The following is a 13,969-nucleotide window of genomic DNA, read 5'->3' as shown; positions in this document are numbered from 1 at the left end:
GGATCCCTGCTTCGACCAAAGTTTTTTTGTTTTTTTTTTTTACATATATTCCAGATATGTCCGGAAGATTCCGAAAAAATGTTCAACATTACATTGTAGTATATTAAATTTTGTTAGAAAAGAACAGTGTTTGATATAAACGAAATGGACAGTGTTGTTGTTTCAAAAATAACTTTTTTTATTGAAAAAATAAAAATTTTGTAACAAACGAATTTTTTGGTGATAAAAGTTTAAAATTTCCGAAGCAATTCAAAAAACTCTAACAAAAGAAAAACGTTTTCGGTACACGTTTTCCGAACGTTTTTTTTTCTTTGCGTGTATCCAAAGAAGAAAAACATCCTACACGCAAAAAAATAATTCTTTCCTCATAAACGAAATTTTAGATAAACAAAGATCGTTTCTCACTCATTTGCTTTAAGGAAGTTTATTTGGAAGAAAAGTATTTACTTTTTTTATAAACGTTTATTCTTTTCCAGGATGTAAAAACAATTAGATAAAGACTAACTCAAAAAAAAAAAAACAATCTCTTCTGGCTAATTTCATTTTCCCTCACATCTTACTCAATTCCACGAGGTTTTTTAGTTCTTAGCACCTTTTTCTGTAATACAAACAATGTAAAAGAACTTATTCGATTTTATAAATTTTTCAAATTTTACCTTTCGACTGGACGGAGAATCGAACCGCGGACCATGAAGCAGTGTTTGCTACGTCCGTCTTGCATACCAAGGATCCTGGATCCGATCCCTGCTTCGACCGAACATCAAAAAGTGTTTTTCGTTTTTTTTTTACATATATTCCAGATATGTTGGGAAGATTCCGAAAATATGTTCAACATTACATACTACTATATAAAATTTTTACTATGAAACTGTAAAATGTGTCTTATTAAAGACTTATGCTTATATGCAAAACAATTTAATGAAAGTTTATAGAAGATATTTATATGGTCACAGTAGGCTTGAAGTATTCTTTAATTTTGTTTTTGTATATGGGGGTTAAAGTCAAAAAAGAACAGTGCTTGATATAAACGAAATGGGCTATGTTGTTGGTTCAAAAATATTTTTTTTTAGTTGAAAAAATAAAAATTTTGTAACAAACGATTTTCTTTTTGTGAAATAAGTTTAAAATTTTCGAAGAAAAAAATCTAACAAAAGAAAAACGTTTTCGGTACACGTTTTCCAAATGTTTTTATCAAGCTGTACACACAAAGAAAAAATACTTTAGTCTGGGACGGAATTTTAGGCAAACGAAATTCCCTTTCTTACAAAGTATTTTCTATAAGAGCAATTTTGTCATACTTTATGACAAGTGATTTAACGACAGTTCCTAATCTATTTCATTATTTACTTTGTCTAAAACTTCGTGTCTGAGAAAATAAATCCGTTCTTCCAATGTACTACACCCATAGAAATTTGCTAGAATTTTTTGTGTAATTTATTATATAAAGTATTTTCCTTAATAAATTCTCCACAAATTCTTATTTATAAAGAAATTATTGTCTCTAATCTGTTCTCCTGGGGGGTTTAAAGTGTAATCGTAAATATAATCAAATAATGCGAGTCATTTTTGGAATTCCTTGGCTCTTTTGTTTTTTTTTTTTTTTTGCTACAGAAAAATTTCCATCGAATCTTCATTATATGGCCATAAATATTGCAATGAATTGTAAAGAGTGGCCCATTTAAAATTGGAGTATGTCTTCAAGTGGTGTTGTTGATGTTACATTAAATTAAACTTATTGAGTGATAAGATTCACGCATTTCGTGCATTATTTTACTCTTCAAATGGGAGCAATTGTAATCATCGTCGAGCGCCAATGTCATCATTATCGTTCGGTATGTCCAGTGTAATCAAAAACTGAAACGCAAAGGGCCTCTTGATAAGTAGAACTCCCATTACGTGTGTTATCTGGAGTATACCCTTAAAAATGATAATTAATTGATAGTCTATAACATTTAATTTAAAATTTTAGGTTCTTAAGTTCACAACGAATGGAAATGGGAATGGGACAGAGTAAGAGCAGCAATACAGTTCGTTAAAAATTCATTTAATTTTCCAATTTAAATTATAGGGATATTTTTTCAAACGAAAGTGTATCATTTAATCATCAGCATCAGAATCAACATCATCTCGGCATCAATATCATCACCATGGACATAAGCAGCACATAGCCAGGCCAGGCGATTGTATGTAGTGTCATAAGCAGGGACAAGGACGACTACGACCATGTCATGGCTATCGCCATCGTCATCACCATCTCTATGCATAATTTATCGTTAAAAAGTGTCTCCGTTAAATCTGTTTATCACACAAACATTCACATCTCTTCCCCACAATCGGAAAGGACATCATGGTGCAAGCAGTTAGGGTGATGAAAGATACACGCATACAATCCCACACACTCACATACACACCCACTCTTGTACACCTCCCATTCTCGTATTTGTATTGAACTCGAATGAACATCATTTACAACCGCCATAACCGTTGACACTTCCTGTGATTGAATCACCAATTTCCGTTTGAAAAGGACATTCTTGTTCGAACGTTCGCTCGTTGCTCATTCGTTGTCGTTCATTTATTCAATCGTTTGCACTCACTCGCCCCGATAGTGCTCCTGCTGCTTGCTATTTCTGGCAGGAAGTTGTGCAGATTTAGCATAGAAATGGTGGGTGTCATTGATTGGCAATTTATATATTTATGTTTGTTCCTTCTCTCCATAGATTTTAAATTATATGCTGGGAAATTGAAAAATTGCCATAAATTATGTCTGAATCCAGGCAAACGAAGCAAAAAAAAAAAAAAATAATAATAATAAAAAGTAAAATAGGGGAAAAAATAGCGCAAATAGCCAGCGTAATAATGGACACGTTCCCAACCAGATTATCCACTGAACTCATACTCAGGTTTCCGATTGATTTTGTTTCCCATCGCCCGTCACTCAATATCAACGTCATCATCGGCATAAATGTCATTATCTATTTAGGTAATGAGTTTAAATTGTCCAATTGAACAAAATTCATAGACACAGTGATAATATTTATTTTATAGATACGGGTGCATAGTTCAATATATGTAGAGGACAGACAGACAGACCGACAGATAAACAGACATACAATTGCATACATTCATTTATTGATGTATAAAAATGTCCGCATAAATTTTTGCTCATCCAAACTATGCGTGAATTGTTTAATGTGTAACACTCTTTGATATTTGCTGATAATAGTGGTGGGTGCTTTCCCCATCACCTCTATGGTTTAATGTTGACCATTAACCAAATGCTTTATATTTATTCATTGATTTTTAATTTAATTTAAATTTAGGAATATCAATTGATAGCTCTTAAATCAACATCATAAAATTATAAAATTATGATGTCCCACTAAGCAAACATCAATGGCTTGCAATCACATATAAAGCAAACAAGGATTGTGTTAGGTTCAACGAGGGTGAAAAACCATGATAATGAAAAACTAATATATGCTGTAACCCCCGGTCAATTTTGGAGCAAATTAAATACATTTTAATCTAATATTTTTACTATTAACATAATATTCAGCGTATAGTATAAAATGCATCTATTTATTTACAAGTGCCCTCAACTGGTGAAAAATTGAACTATTACAAATATATTTATGATCATAAAGCATACATTTAGGCTAAATAGAAAATGTGTTGTAATACTAATGTTACTGTAGTACCTAAAGATGGCGCAGCATGCAACGTTAATGATATTGCTATTGGGTTGATGGCTTTGCAATAATCAGAGATAGCCCATGCAGTGTTGCCAGTATTTTTCGGGCTCTTGTCCCCAAATTATCAAATATAAAAATCCCCAATTTGAACTTAAATTCCTCACAAAAATCCCCAATACATTTTGGACAAGTTTTTTTTTTTTTGAAAACAAAAACAAAAAAATAATAATATATAATAATAAAACAAAAGGTTCTGCTGTAGATTATCAGTAATACTTTAAAAATTAAAATTTTGTCAAATCCAGCAAGCTGCAATAAGATCAATATTTCGAACCACAATACCAAGAGACTGATGATCGTCTTCCAAATGCTGGAGATATGACAATGGGAGTTCGGTACCTTGTATTTAAGAACGAAAATTTACTTCGAAATATTCAAGTAGTAAAATTGGATGGTAACGCCATGCCAATGTTGGTAGAATTCTACCAGAAATGGTAAATTTTTATTGTTTGGTAGATTGTAATTTTTTTTTTCTGTTTTGGTAGATTTTGCAAGGAGGTACATCATAAATTTTTATAGAAATACACTTTTGACAAAATTTTCTACATATAAATAAACTTCTGACAAAACTTTCTATATAGAAATTCAATTTTGAGAAATTTTTCTGTAGAAATAAAATTTCCTATAGAAATAAAATTTCGACAAAATTTTTTACATAGAAATAAAATTTTAACAAAATGTTCTATAGAAATAAAATTTTGAAAAAAATTTTTACATAGAAATAAAATTTTGACAAAATGATCTAAAAAAAAATTTGACAAAATTTTCCATAGCAATAAAATTTATAATATTATAATAAATTATTTTAGAAAATTTTGAATATTTGTAGAGATTTTAAACTAAACAGCATTACAAACGTTGGCATCACGCCGATGGTCATAAAAATAAGTAAATATTTTTCTGGCAAATTCAGAAATTTTAGTAAACATAACTAAGTTCTTATACCCTCCACCATAGGATGGGGGGTATATTAACTTTGTTATTCCGTTTGTAACACATCGAAATATTGATCGAAGACTCCATAAAGTGTATATATTCTGGATCGTGGTGAAATTCTGAGTCGATCTGAGCATGTCCGTCCGTCTGTTGAAATCACGCTAATTTCCGAACGAAACAAGCTATCGACTTGAAACTTGGCACAAGTAGTTGTTATTGATGTAGGTCGGATGGTATTGCAAATGGGCCATATCGGTCCACTTTTACGTATAGCCCACATATAAACGGACCCCCAAATTTGGCTTGCGAGGCCTCTAAGAGAAGCAAATTTCATCCGATCCCTCTGAAATTTGGTATATTGTGTTAGTATATGGTCTCAAACAACTATGCAAAAATTGGTCTACATCGGTCCATAATTATATATAGCCCCCATATACACCGATCCACCGATTTGGCTTGCAGAGCATCTAAGAGAAACAAATTTCATCCGATCCGGCTGAAATTCGGTACATGATGTTAGTATATGGTCTCTAATGACCATGCCAAAAATTGGCCCATATCGGTCCATAATTATATATAGCCCCCATATAAACCGATCCCCAGATTTGACCTCCGGAGCACCTTGGAAGAGCAAAATTCTTCCCATTCGGTTGAAATTTGGTACGTGATGTTAGTATATGGTATCCAACAACCATGCAGGAATTGGTTCTTATCAGTCCATAATTATATATAGGCCCCATATAAACCGATCCCCAGATTTGACCTCCGGTGCCTTTTGGAGAAGCAAAATTCATCCGATCTGGTTGAAATTTGGTACGTGGTGGTAGTATATGATATTTCACAACCATGCCAAAAGTGGTCCATATCAGTCCATAATCATTTATAGCCCCATATAAACCGATCCCAAGATTTGGTTCTGGAGCCTCTTGGAAGAGCAAATTTCATCCGAGTGAGTTGAAATTTGTATATGACAGTTTCTACACAATCCATGGTGAAGGGTACATAAGATTCGGCCTGGCCGAACTTACGGCCGTATATACTTGTTTCACTTGTTAAAGAAAATTTTGTAGTTTGAAGGAAAAACTTGGAGTTCAAAATTGCAAGAATGTCTTTAGTGACATACGAAGTTCATGATGGACACATTTTTCGTAAAATTTACAAATTTAAAGAAATTCTGAACTATTTTGTTGAAGACACGAATTTAGTTAATCTTTATGCTTCATTTGAGTATATTTTTTCCTCGGTTTTAGTTTATTTAACTAACGTACACAAAAAAATTATTAGAGTAAGGAAACTTTCTCCAAACGTAATAATCCCATGAACTAAAATAAAGTTAAATTGGCTTTAGTGAAATAGATTATTTTTAAATTTTTACTCAAAAACAACGCGTTTTCAAATTTTTGAAACTGCCCAAAATGTTATGGCAAATTCGGACTTAGCTACAACGTACAAATTCTGACATTGTCAAAATCTAACTTGTTTACGGATGATTACGACGTTTTTGACGTGTGGTAAAATACGTCGCAAAAGTATATCATATACCTTTCGGTTTACAACAGACCATCTATGGCTATAATATGGATATTTGTGTTTTGTTGTATGCTTCAGACAATATTTCTTAAATAAAAAATTACATCAATGTGTTTCACAATGTACATAAATAATAAAACTGAAAAACCAGATTGAGAATACGCTTTTACGAAGAGAATAAATTATATAAAAACTCACCTTGAAAATTGATACAGCATCGATTTCTTGTTTATAGGCAGGTTCTTGTTTTGATCTAGACCCAATATAAAGGGATTCGCCTATTTGTATTCTTGAGTAATAAGAAACCGCAATTTTTTTCGATTTACCTAAAATTTATAATATAGTTTAGTTAGTTGGATTTTCCAAATATTTGTGGAATTTACATAAAATAAATCTACATATATTTGCGAAAAACAAATAGATAGACAGGCTGAGAAGGTGATTCTAAATCGATCAGTGTATCCAGTAAAATTCTTGTAGGAAATAGCATTCGTGATTTCTGTATGCTGTAACGATATTATGATCATTTATTCGTTACTAACAGGTCTGTTCTGACAAACACATTCACAAAAATTTTGCGAATTGGCTTTTTTTATATGTTCCGGCCACACAAATACGCACAAAAATGGTCCTAAACCAAAAGTGATATAATAGACAATATGCTTGAGAGTTGATTTGTATCAAACATACCCTATCCGAAATTTATTTTTGGTAAACTTAATCATTTTAAATTATCTGCTAGTCAAGAGTTATTCTACTCACGAAAGTAATGAAACGTTTGGCCCTAACCTGCAAACTACTCCGTGAGCAAAATAAATCCATAACCTGGTTTTCTTTCTCATATGCTTAGTACTAAGTTCGTTTTCGCGCAAAACGAATATCAGCATTTATCACAGTGAATGGGGATCGAAAAAGCTTAAAAAAAAGATTTCGCAGTTATTCCGCTCTAACGTTTTTTATGTGGAGTATACCAGTTTTAGGTGCGAAAACGCGATCTTAGTATTAGGCTATACAGTGGACATAAATTTCATTTTAAATCTTGCAAATGTGCGAATTGATAAATTTAATGCCCACAATTTCAAATCGCTTCGATTACGCGACAATAGCTTTGTTTGCGTCCTTTTCCAGTAAAAACTTGCAAGAGAGTAAAAATGGATTTCAGTCTCTTTGCTAAAATTAGTAGAAAATTACACGAACACCACCCAGTACCAATTTACAATTTTTGAGCCAATAATAAATATGTTCTAATTTTTTACTACACTTCTAATTGAACAATGTCAAATATACTGAGCGTATGATTTGTTTGTTGTAATTATATGTAAACTCTTGCAAGCTTTTACTCCACCATAAACATTCAACTTCTCTAGTTCTCAAATGTCAAACTTGATCTGTCCTTGGCAGTCATTTGCTGGCTTTTTTCGGGTAAACCAACGACTTCCCTTAAACAAACTCTTGCCAGTTTTTACTGGAAAAAAAATTTTCCCCCAAAAACATTAAACTCCCCTAGTTCTCAAATGTCAAATTTTATCTCTCTCTGGCTGTCATTTGCTAGATTTTTCGGGTAAACGTGTGACTTCCAGTAAAAATTTGTGATAATTATCAAAAACAAATATCGGGTACTCGAACAGAGCTAATATGTGAAGACCATCTTAAACAATAAAATGTCCGCCTTAAAGTATGTCAATAATAACGGTGGCATTTACTATCTCAAACTATAGATTTAGTCAGTACACAAACCAATATATGTTGTAAAATCGATATCTTTATTTAGTTTATTTCTCCATATCGATTTATCGATAACTATATATGCAATACAAATATAATGGAAATCTTGTTACTTAGCTATGGCGCGAACCCCAATAAGAAGGGTTGATATTTTTTGATACAAAACACACTTTGTTTTAAAGCACAACCATAGCGATAAGCGGTAGGCGGTAGGCGTACACTGATTGTGGGTATATCTTATGGGACGGTATTCCGTCATGCATTTTTTAAACAATTTTTCCAACTATCCATAAACGGAATTTTAAAACAAATTTTAGTTGGTCCTGTACAGCGATAGTCTCTACTGGGTATGCTGTTCAAATCAGAATTGGGAAATGTGCCTGATTCGTTTTATTGTTAATTATGGTGTATGCTCTATGGTGTTATAAGAATGAATAAACAGTGAATTCCTCCACAGTCTCTCTCTCTCTCATCGACAAACCCATGTATGTACATGTAATGAATCCTCTTTGGCAATTTTATTGGAATGTGTGGAATGGAATGTTGAAAGCATTTTTGAATTTAAATTCAGTGGATAATTTATGCGTCTATTAAACCCCATTAAGCGAATGCGAAATACAAAGTTATTTACTTTTGTATAGTGAAATGGGCCCCGGAGTATGTATATGAAGTCGATTTGTGTGCGACAGTCTGTTCTCTGTCTACCAATGTTTACTTAATTTCAGTCATACACCCCAAACAATAAAACACAAAAGGATATGGAATTGTGTTATATCATTCTATCAAATACTTAAGGAGCTAACACACAAATTATGATATTTGCAAAAATAGGATGCTAGAGAATTTTATAGGATACTTTTTCTATCCATTAGTACCTTTGTGACCAAAGTATAATATATTTTGATGTGCGTAATAGTGTACATGTCAGACCCACATTATCTACAGATCATTGCAGAAGTCCTAGTTATTTTGTCCTATTTGTACGAGAAGAACTTCCGAGGAAAACCTCTGATATTTTTTGTTTTGTATCCGACAGCAGCAGTACTTGAACCCAATATCATTTGTTGTACTATTAAAAACTCTTTCTACTGTTGTGAAATAAATGCTTTTAGTACTTTTTGTATCTTCGTTGGTGATATGTAAATGCCACTATGAGTTTTGGTCTATTTTCATATTTTTCAATAACTCTCAGCGTTTATTGCGTTTCCTTTGTTCGGCTTCAACAATAAAAATAAATTCTATTAATATTGTTTAATGTTGTTTGCATAAAGCTTTAAGGATATTTGGCTAGCCGCAGCAGTGCTACGCGAAAGCTATCGTTATTAAAAGAGGACGGACATCCCGATATCAAGTCATTTTAATAATTTTCGGAAACTTTTCTTCTTACTGCATGGCGTATTAAACTCTAATTTGATATCTGCATCTGTTTCAAATTAGATATAGCATATCTATATATTCTCTCCAACAACCTGGTCAACCCTTAATATGTTTATTCTATATTGGAAATTGGTGCTGATGTCTGGGATTGAAGCCATTGGTATTTCTAAAGCACATCATTTATACAAACCACTTGAAATGGAGCATGGTATATGGCTTTAAAATTTTTTTTTCTTCTTATTTTTTGTATGAGTCGTGACTCACGAAAAATCGGCACATCCAAGAAAATTTCAGTTTTTCACAATTGAGTTCTATGTCAGGTTGAAATTCACTTTTGAGCAAATAAGGGACGAAACTTGTTACTATGGTGAGATATCAATTTACTATTTAACAGGTTGGCTGATAAGTCCCCGGTCTGACACATAGATGGCGTCGCTAGTATTAAATGCATATTATTTTTATATAGTACCAACCTTCAAATGATTCGTGTCAAAATTTGACGTCTGTAAGTCAATTAGTTTGTGAGATAGAGCGTCTTTTGTGAAACAACTTTTGTTATTGTGAAAAAATTGAAAAGAAGGACTTTCGTGTTTTGATAAAATACTGTTTTCTGAAGGGAAAAAATAGGGTGGAAGCAAACACTTGGCTTGATAATGAGTTTCCGGACTCTGCCCCAGGGAAATCAACAATAATTTGTATGCAAAATTCAAGCGTGGTGAAATGAGTACGGAAGACGGTAAACGCAGTGGACGCCCGAAATAGGTGGTTACCGACGAAAACATCAAAAAAAGATATCAAAGGAACGTGTTGGTCATATCATTCATCAATATTTGGATATGCGGAAGCTCTGTGCAAAATGGGTACAGGGAAAAATTTGGCTGCAATGAAGAGGTGATCGCCGAAACTGAGGCAAAACCGAAGGAATACTACCAAAATGGTATCAAAAAATTGGAAGGTCGTTATAATCGTTGTATCGCTCTTGAAGGGAACTATGATGAATCATAAAAACGAATTTTGATAAAAAAAATTTGTTTTTCTTTGTTAGACTTATCAGCCAACCTGTTACAATTGCTAATTTGGTGTACTCATTTCTTTAAAAAATAAAACTAATTTTTGTTTGGTTTAATATAATCAAAATATGCCAAGCCTAGTGATGTCATAAATATCAAGAATTCTCAACAAATGTACAATTTCTGACTAGCCCCCTGGGCAAGTGAAATTATACTCACCTCGATTTACGTCGTAATTTTTTTACCAATGCTAGTAAAAAGTTTCGGTTTCGAACAGGCCCTAAGAGTTGAAAAACCTTCGTCGACGAGAATAATGTAGTTTTCGTTATTTGGAAATCGAGACCGTTTTTAAATACCTAACAACATATGTACAAAGAAAATATCATTAAAATTAAGCCAACGAAAATGTTTATATAACATAACATTTTTATTAAGACAATGAAAATATTCGTTAATAGTACGAAAAGTTTCGATAACATTTATTTACAATTAAAAAAAATTCGTTATAGTAGCAATTTGTTTTAGTGGCTTAATTTCAACGACTTTTTGTTAATAGAACGATGTTTTTCTAACAGTGTAGATGTCACTAAAATTGTAAGCGAATTACACTCGTAGCATTATTTATTTTTTTTTTGTATGAAATCAGCAATCGATTTTTAAAATTCCACAAAATGAAATAATCGACTTTTGTTAGCCACAAAATTCGATTAATCGATTTTAAGAATACAAGACGCATACATTTTTAGGGCCAAAACATCATATGTTGGCATGTGGTATCACAATGGACTGAATAGTCTAAGTGTGCCTGATACATCGGGCTGCCACCTAACCTAACCTAACCTATCATATGTTGGCTGAAATAAAACAAATGCCATATCTTTATCTGGAAAATATAACGAATCATAAGGTTTCGGGTTTCTAGAAAAGCGGTATAGTAGTAGATTTTAGTATCCCACAGGATTCTCCACGTATCCTTCAACACTATCCTATGCTAATATATTTCAAGTTTTATAGTTTCCACCAAGGAAAAAAACATACATTGCGCCAAATGAAAGGACATGAGAAATCGAACAGACCAATTTTGATCTGAAACTTGCAACAGCTGCAATCAAAGTTTGCAATTTTACACTTAATTGCTTTCAATTAAGCAAAAGTGACTCTTCAGCCGTTATGTCCGTTCAATTAAAATGCCACTGCGTTAAAAGTGTGGTATGTGTGATAAAATCAATTGTTGGCATCAACTACAGAGAATGGGAGGGCAGAATGGCAGGAGCGTAACATCGTCATCAAGCCAGTATATGAAGAAACTACCAGACGAGTAGTTATTAAAAAAAAGCGACTGTGGTAGAAGCCATGCCGTAGGACGAGGGATGAGTTGGTGTTGTGTTGATGACTCTTTACTTCAACTCACTATTACTATAGAACAGGAAATGCATTGTTATCTCACTTATGTTTGGTCAAAAACAAATGTAACGTAACGTTCAAAAATACACATGCATATGTCCATATCAGTTTACGTATACATGTATTCAATAATTGGTATGATCTAGCCGAGATAGAAATAACCTAGGCCTTAATTAAGTCAGGAGTTTTTTTTAGGGCAAAATTTCTCAAACAAATGTATAAAGTCAATATGTATAAATTTTTGTGAGTGTAGAAGAATGTGGGGAATATGCAAAACAATTTCTAAGATTATTTTTATCAACAATTCTAAAACTAACAAGTAAATACGGCCGTAAGTTCGGCCAGGCCGAATCTTATGTACCCTCCACCATGGATTGCGTAGAAGCTTCTACTACAGACTGTCATCCACAATCGAATTAATTGGGTTGCGGTAACACTTGCCGATGGCAAGGTAAAAAAAAAACTTCGTACCACCATTTTCTCAAAAAAAAAGGCCGAATAAGTACGTATATAATTCAGTTTGACAAAATTTTCTGTTGAAATAAAATTTTGACAATTTTTTCTATGAAATAAAATTTTAACAACATTTTCTATATCAATAAAATTTTGACAAAATTTTCTATAGAAATAACATTTTGACAAAATTTTCTATAGAAATAAAATTTTGACAAAATTTTCTATAGAAATAAAATTTTGACCAAATTTTCCATAGAAATAAAATTTTGAAAAAATATTCGGCCATATATTACACCACGTTGCAAATTTCCACCGGATCGGATGAATTTTGCTCGTCCAAGTGGCTCCGGAGTTCAAATCTGGGGATCGGTTTACATAGGGGCTATATATAATCATGGACTGATATGCACCAATTTTTGAATGGTTCTTAGAGACTGTATACTAATATCATGTACCAAATTTCAGACGGATCGGATGGAATTTGCTTCTCTTTGAGGCTCCGCCAGCCAAATCTGGGGATTGGTTTATATTAGGGCTATATATAATTATGGACCGATGTGGACCAATTTTTTCATGGTTGTTAGAGACCATATACCAACACCATGTACCAAATTTCAGCAAGATCGGATGAAATTTGCTTCTCTTTGAGGCTCCGCAAGCCAAATCGGGGGATCGGTTTATATGGGGGCTATATGTAATTATGGACCGATATGGAACAATTTCTGCATGGTTGTTGGAGACCATACACTAACACCATGTACCAAATTTCAGCCGGATGGGATGAAATTTGCTTCTCTTTGAGCAATCGCAAGCCAAATTTGGGGTCCGTTTATATGGGGGCTATACGTAAAAGTGGACCGATATGGCCCATTTGCAATACCATCCGACCTACATCAATAACAACTACTTGTGCCAAGTTTCAAGTCGATAGGTTGTTTCGTTCGGAAATTAGCGTGATTTCAACAGACGGACGGACGGACGGACATGCTCAGATCGACTCAGAATTTCACCACGACCCAGAATATATATACTTTATGGGGTCTTAGAGCAATATTTCGATGTGTTACAAACGGAATGACAAAGTTAATATACCCCCATCCTATGGTGGAGGGTATAAGAATAACATTTGTAACAACTAATGGTTTCTTCATTTAAAAAAGTGTGCAAATTCTTTCAGCGCTTGAAACATAAAATCGGCATTGTATCAAAACTTTCAAAATTTTATGTAGTAGAATGAAGTAATCAAAAAACATTTTGTTATATTTTTGTAAAAATCGAAGGCCTCGTAAATTCCACTCTTGTTCATTTCAGTAGTTGCGTTTTAACATGATAAAAATTAACCAACAACTAATGAAACTTATGTAGTTGGGACGAAGCTAACAGTGTAAATAATCCACAATATTTATGGGATATTATTAAGACTTATTTGTGCCACATTCTATATTTTTGATTTAGCTAATGGTAGCAAATCTGTGGTATCTAAAAGTGGACAATTTTCTTTTGATATAGTATCACACATATAAAATTATCCTCTAAGTGGACACTAGAGCAGGTGTTTTTGGCCGAAGCCGATTATTTTCCAGGACACCTCCTAAATGTGAACAAAATTTCGGCAACTGTGGGGGTCAACTTTTGAGAGATTTTACTGTATCTAAATCTGAACCAATTTTTTTTAATCCATAGGGATCGCTTGTGACCAAAAACGAAATACGACCTAAATTTTGATTACAAATATGTTATCATAGACGGATGCACAAATGAACATCGATAAATCGA

At 33.0% G+C, this 13,969-nt stretch overlaps 1 long non-coding RNA gene across 1 annotated transcript in view; it reads right to left on the bottom strand.

Annotated features, from left to right (window-relative positions):
• Window positions 1–6,548, bottom strand: part of LOC142236353 (uncharacterized) — a 170,686-nt gene extending 164,138 nt beyond the window's left edge. The window contains exon 1 of the long non-coding RNA XR_012721999.1: window positions 6,420–6,548. This is a non-coding gene — a long non-coding RNA (uncharacterized LOC142236353). The remainder of the gene's footprint in view (window positions 1–6,419) is intronic.
• Window positions 6,549–13,969: the final 7,421 nt, after the last annotated feature.

Source organism: Haematobia irritans, chromosome 4 (genome assembly GCF_050003625.1).
Source record: "Haematobia irritans isolate KBUSLIRL chromosome 4, ASM5000362v1, whole genome shotgun sequence".
Taxonomy (NCBI): Eukaryota; Metazoa; Arthropoda; class Insecta; order Diptera; family Muscidae; genus Haematobia; species Haematobia irritans.
The sequence above is the reverse complement of the archived record's forward strand: the minus strand, read 5'-3'. Positions and strand labels throughout refer to the sequence as shown.